Raw genomic sequence first — 6,306 nt, forward strand, 5'->3', positions numbered from 1 at the left:
TGATTTCTAATAAGGAAGCACTTCTGTCTTTTCCTATGTGATTTTTATATGTCTTATTTGTTCCTTGATTCCTCCATTACTGTCCTTTTTTGTGTTTGATTGTTTTCCTAGTGTACTGTTTTCCCTTTTTATTTCCCTTTCTGTAAGTATGTTAGTTATTTTCTTAGTGGTTGCCCTGGGAATGGCAATTAACATCTTAAATTTATAGCAGTCTAGTTTGAATTAGTACCAACTCAACTTGCTGTAGTGTGTAGAAACTGTCCTCTTAGATAGTTTTGTCTCTTCCTCTTTGTTACTGTTGCAACTTATGTCTTTATACATTGTGTGCCCATTAACATAGATTTATTGTATTTTATGCATTTGTCTTTTAACCCTATAGGAAAAAGGGAGAAGTTACAAATAAAAAGTATAATTTTACTACAATTCTTTATTTCTTTGTATAGTTTTGTGTTACTGTGTAGTATCCTTTCATCAGCCTGAAGAACTTTAGCATTTCTTATAGGGAAGTTCTAGTAGTAGCAAACAATTCTGTTAATTGTTTACCCGAGAATGGCTTAATTTCTCCCTTATTTTTGAAGGACAGTTTTCCTGTATATAGAATTCTTGCTTGACAGTGTTTTTTCTTTTCTTTCTATCTTTAAATATTTCATTTCACTATCTTCTGGCATTCATGGTTTTTGATGAGAAATTAGCTGTTAATCTCATTGAGGGGCATACTGGTGTTCTTCAATGAGCAATGACAAGTTGCTTTTCTCTTCATAGTTGGCTTTCACACTTTGATTATAATGTGTGTCACTGTCGATCTCCTTCAGTTCATCCTGCTTGGAGTTTGTTGCACTTTTTTGGATATTTAGATTTATGACTTTTATCAAATTGGGGAAGTTTTAGACCATTTGTTAAAATACTCTTTATGCCTCTCTCTCTCTCCTCCTTTTGGGACTCCCACTGTGTGTTTGATGGCATACTTGATAGTGTCCCACAGGTCTCTTAAGCTATGTTCATCTTTCTCTTTTTCTTGCTTTTCTTCCTCAGACTGAATAATTTCAATTGGCCTAGTTTCATGTTTGCTGATTCTTCCGTTTGCCTATTCAAATATCCTGTTGTATCCCTGTAGAGAACTTTTTATTTTAATTATTGTACTTTTCAGCTCCAGAATTTTTATTTAATTCCTTTCCATAATCTCTCATTATTAACATTCCCTATTTGGTGAGATATTATTATCCTGGTTTTCTTTAGTTCTGAGTCCATGCTTTCCTTTGGCTCTTTGAGTATATTCAAGGCAATTGATTTAAAAATATTTTTCTAAGGCCGGGCGCGGTGGCTCACGCCTGTAATCCTAGCACTCTGGGAGGCCGAGGCGGGCGGATCATTCTGAGCTCAGGAGTTCGAGACCAGCCTGAGCAAGAGCAAGACCCCGTCTCTACCAAAAAATGAAAAGAAATTAATTGGACAGCTAAAAATATATGTAGAAAAAATTAGCCGGGCATGGTGGCGCGTGCTTGTGGTCCCAGCTACTCGGGAGGCTGAGACAGTAGGATTGCTTGAGCCCAGGAGTTTGAGGTTGCTGTGAGCTAGGCTGATGCCACGGCACTCGCCCCAGGCAAGAGAGTGAGACTCTGTCTCAAAAAAAAAAAAAAAAAAAAAAAATATATTTTTCTAGTAAATCCAATGTCTGGGCTTTCTGAGGAATATTTTATATTAATTTCTTTTTTGTATGAATGAGCCATATCTTATTTCTTTTCATGCCTCATAAATTTTGTTGAATACTAAACACTGAATATTATAATGTGGCTGTTGTGGAAATCAGATTCTCCTCTCTCCCCGTGGTTGTTGCTGCTTGTTGTGGGTTCTTGTTATTTGTTTAGTGGCTTTTCTAAACCATCTTTGTAAAGTCTGTATTCTTTATGTGTGGCTGCTAAAGTGTGTTCTGTTAGCTTAGTGGTTACCATAAACACCGTGAACCAAAAAAAAAAAAAGGGAAGAAAAACACACTCTCTCGGGTTTTGCAGATTGACTTTGTCTTGGCTACTCCTTCACACCTTAGCTGTATACATAGATGTCTGACTTAGCCTGCATTTCCTGCTTCTGCAGTGTCTAAAGATCAGCCAAAGGTGAGAGCTTAGGGTTTTCTCCAGTCTTGTCTGAGCATGCATCCAGCTCTGGATGTGCACCTGATCTACAAGATTCCTTGCTATATACAGGAGCTTTTCAAAGCCCTTATTCCACCAAGTATCTTCTTCCCCAGCGTCTTCCTTCCTAGGTGTTCAGTCTGTCTGTTGCTGGCCCCAGCCGTTATTCTTTGCCTGTAGAGGCCATGGCTAGTATTAGGTCTTTAAATACGAAATGTCTAATTTTGAATCAAAAGTGTAGTTTATTATATCTCAAACAAGAAGCAGTACAATTAATCAAAGTATGCACCTAAACTGTGGACACAGTTTTACCATCTTAATCATAGCTTATTTATGCCAGCAGTGAGGAAGCCTAGAGAACAGGTGACAATGAAATCACGAAAGGCATTTTCCACAGCTTGTTGAGAATTGAATATTTTTCATTGCAAGAAGTGGTCCAAAGACTGGAAGAAGTGGTAATCAGTTGGTGCAAGGTCTGGTGAATACAGTAGATGACAGAGTTTCCAAGTCCAGCTTCTGCAGTTTGAGCAGCAGCATTTGTGCAGTATGTGGTTGAACATTGTCTTGAAAGAGGAATGGCCTGTCTCTGTTGACCAGTCTTGGCTGCTTCATCGCAAGCATCCTCATCATTTCATCCAGTTCGTTGCAGTAGACATCCACTGTAATCGATTGACCAGGTTTCATGAAGCTGTAGTGGATAATACCGGCACTGGACCACCAAACAGACACCATTAGCTTTTTTGGATTAATATTTGGTTTTAGAGTGTGTTTTGGCACTTCATCTTTGTACAGCCATTGTGCTGAATGCTTGCAATTATCAAAAAAAAATCCATTTTCATCACATGTAACAATACAGTGTAGAAATGGTTCACATTTATGTCATGACAGCAAAGAAAGGCAAGCTTTGAGACGATTTTTATTCTGACGCTCATTTAATTCATGCGGAACCCATCTATCCAGCTTCTTTACCTTGCTCATTTGTTTCTAATGGTCCAGTATTGTTGGAATAGTAACGTCAAACTTTGCTGCTGATTCACACATAGATTGAGATAGATTTGCTTCCACAACAGCTTTCAGCACATCATTATGATGGTCTCAGGTCACCCACATAACGCATTTTCAAGATTAAATCACCAGAACGGAACTTCTCAAACCATTGATATACTGTGCATTCATTAGCCATATCTTTGCCAAATGCTTCATTGATATTTAGAGCTATCTATGCAGCATTGGTTCCGTGACAGAACTCACATTTGAAAATAACATGAATTTTTGACTTATCCATGGTTTCACAAAAATTGCTGTAAAAAAATTTAAAAGATAATCACAAGCCAAAACTTGCATTTGAAAGGACTGAGGATGTACCCTCACAATCAAAATAAAACGAGAAGTGTCAAAGTGAAATGTCAGAGATGTCAACTGTCAAACTTAGTACTTAAGGAAATCAGACACTTCATACTTAATAACCTAATACCTTCGCTTTTAAATACTTTTGACAAGTGTTATTCACCTAGGAAACTGTTTAAGGCCTGGGGGAACTCGGGCAGGCAAAACAAAGGAAAGCCCTTGAGCTGATCTCAGGGAGCTATCTACCCCACAGATCAAAAGACATAACCACAATCCTTTGAGAATAAGGTTCATATTGCTCCCCCTGTTGCCAGAAACTTGCACCAGAAATGCAGGTTTGGGGAGTGGGGCATGGTAAGTGGGTAAGTTAAAATACCACAGTGCTCTCTTATTTAAATCCAGCAGCTTCTTCATTAAGCATTCCCCCAGTTGTTGTAAGTTTTTGATTAGTTTTTAGAGTTATAAAAGAGTTCTTTCTGACAGTTTTTGCTATGTTATTATTTTGTGGAGGGGATTGCATTTTGGAGTTCCCTATTTGCCGTTTTCAGTGACATCACCGTTGTATTTTGGGGAGAAAGTGATTATTGTTCTTCCCCCTTACTTTAAAAATTTGTTTATATGTTTCCCATAGTACCTCTTACTCCTCGGTTTCTTTTTTGTTTCTTTTGTCTTTTCCTTACGATCATTGGCTGTTTATTCACATTGTAAGAGTTGGCACTGAAAAGCTACCTAGATACTTTATGTACATAAGTGTGTGCATTAATTGATTTACAGGCCCCATTCATAGGTGGGGACCTTTCAAAGAAGAATCCTCAAAAGCCAGCATATATTGGTTTTCCTTTGGATTTTCAAGAAAGGTTGTAACCCTGGCTGTCTGTGGTTCGGTATTATTTTGAACTATGGAAAGAGAAGCTAGGATTCTCATGGTTCACTGTACACTGTACAGACTTTCATTTGATCTCTTTGTTTTCAGTGCAGCAGCCTTACCACCAGCTGTCTTAGGTCCTAGAGCCTCTTTGGTTCACCCTCTGTAGAAATGCAAAGGACTTGGCTGGACATGGTGGCTCATGCCTGTAACCCAGCACTTCGGGAGACTAAAGCAGGAGTATCGCTTGAGCTCAGGAGTTTGAGGTTACAGTGAACTATGATCTCCACTGCACTCCAGCCTGGGTGAACACAGCAAGACCCTGTCTCTTAAAAAAAAAGAAAAGAAATGCCATTGACTTTCCACCAAGCATCCTGTTTTCAACCCCACTCTAATACCTCTGACTTTCAAAGTCTTTATGTGTATCAGCTAAGCTAATTCTGACTTTACAGGTAATGGTAGTTCGAATTCCTGGGCCTAAAGTATAAATTAACTATAAATTACTGTTTCATTTTTTTCTGCTTTACCAAATCAGTTACCAGCCATCCACCTACATTTCAGATTTTGAAATGTTAATATCTCTTTAGTGCTGTTAACCCTCCCCTATACCACTTGTATCCTTTATTCACATTTAGAAGGTTTTAGAAGAGAGAGAGCTCAACACATTATTCATTCTCCCCTATTTAAGAAGGACTTTCTAAACTTAAATACAATGTAAAGCATAACAACAGAGAAAGATTAATTTGACCACTGAAAACTGTGAAATTTATGCATAGCAGAAAACATAAAATTAAAAAGCATATAGCAGACTGGGATATATGTAACAAATATGACACAGGCTAATGCCCCTTATAAATTTGAATACAAATACATAAGAAAAGCGTTATCCCCCAAAAGATAAAGTAGGCCAAATACATGAAGAGGTATTTTCATAAGAACACACAAATCTCTAATTTTCAGTATTATTAATAGTCAAAAATGTAAAGGAAATTGTCATTTTTAAACTCAAGACAAAAATGTGTTTTTATGTGTGTATAGTGTACACACACAGATGAAAATATGAAGAGAGGGGCATTTTCCTATTGTACAAATGGCAGTTTATAGAGGAAAACAAGTCAGCAGTATGTTTAACTATCTTTTGATTTAGGAATTCTTTCTTAGAAAGAATTTCTCCTAAAGAAATAATTCATACTATGGGCCAAAATATGCAAAAAAGATGCCCATCTTATTTTGAATATTGCTAGCTAATTAGAATAACTGACAATTATTGAGCCTTTACTGTGTGCTTCAGGAACTATGCTAAAGGCATTTTACATACGTTATCCCATGTAATCCTCACAACAACCATATGAGATAAACACTGTATTTATTTTCTTTGAAAATACTGAGGCTAGATAGTGACTGCTAAACCAGATCTGGAGCCCAGGTCTAATAAAAAATTATTCACTTAATCATCATGCTCGTAGAATTTTCTGTGAATGTATGTTACTTCTCTAAAGATGGGGAAAAAAATAAACATTGTGTTCAGTGTTTAAATAATCTAAGTATCCAGCTATAGTTAAGTAGGTAATTTAGCAGATCATCATACTTTTATGTGATGTAATGTATAGCCATTAGGGGGATGGTGGGGTAAACCCACAACGAAAGGACACAGGGAGCATTGTAGAGGGGAAGGGCATGCCTCTAACCCTTGCTTGGGTGAGGCAAAGACATAAAATGTAACCATAATGTTTGTACCCTCATAATACCCTGAAATTAAAAAAAAAAAAATCATGTTCTAGAAACATTTAACGACATAAGAAAATTAGACAAATGAGAGAAAACCTTAAATATAGTATTTTTAAAATTATTTTTCTAAGGCCGGGTGCGGTGGCTCACGCCTGTAATCCTAGCACTCTGGGAGACCGAGGCGGGCGGATTGTTTGAGCTCAGGAGTTCGAGACCAGCCTGAGCAAGAGCGAGACC

The 6,306-nt window shown here is 37.4% G+C and overlaps 1 protein-coding gene across 1 annotated transcript in view; it reads left to right on the forward strand.

Moving 5' to 3' along the window:
* Positions 1–6,306, forward strand: part of HERC4 (HECT and RLD domain containing E3 ubiquitin protein ligase 4) — a 118,316-nt gene that overhangs the window by 97,338 nt on the left and 14,672 nt on the right. The gene's annotated exons all lie outside the window — the stretch shown is intronic.

Source organism: Propithecus coquereli, unplaced genomic scaffold (assembly GCF_000956105.1).
Source record: "Propithecus coquereli isolate 6110/MARCELLA unplaced genomic scaffold, Pcoq_1.0 Scaffold117, whole genome shotgun sequence".
Lineage (NCBI taxonomy): Eukaryota > Metazoa > Chordata > Mammalia > Primates > Indriidae > Propithecus > Propithecus coquereli.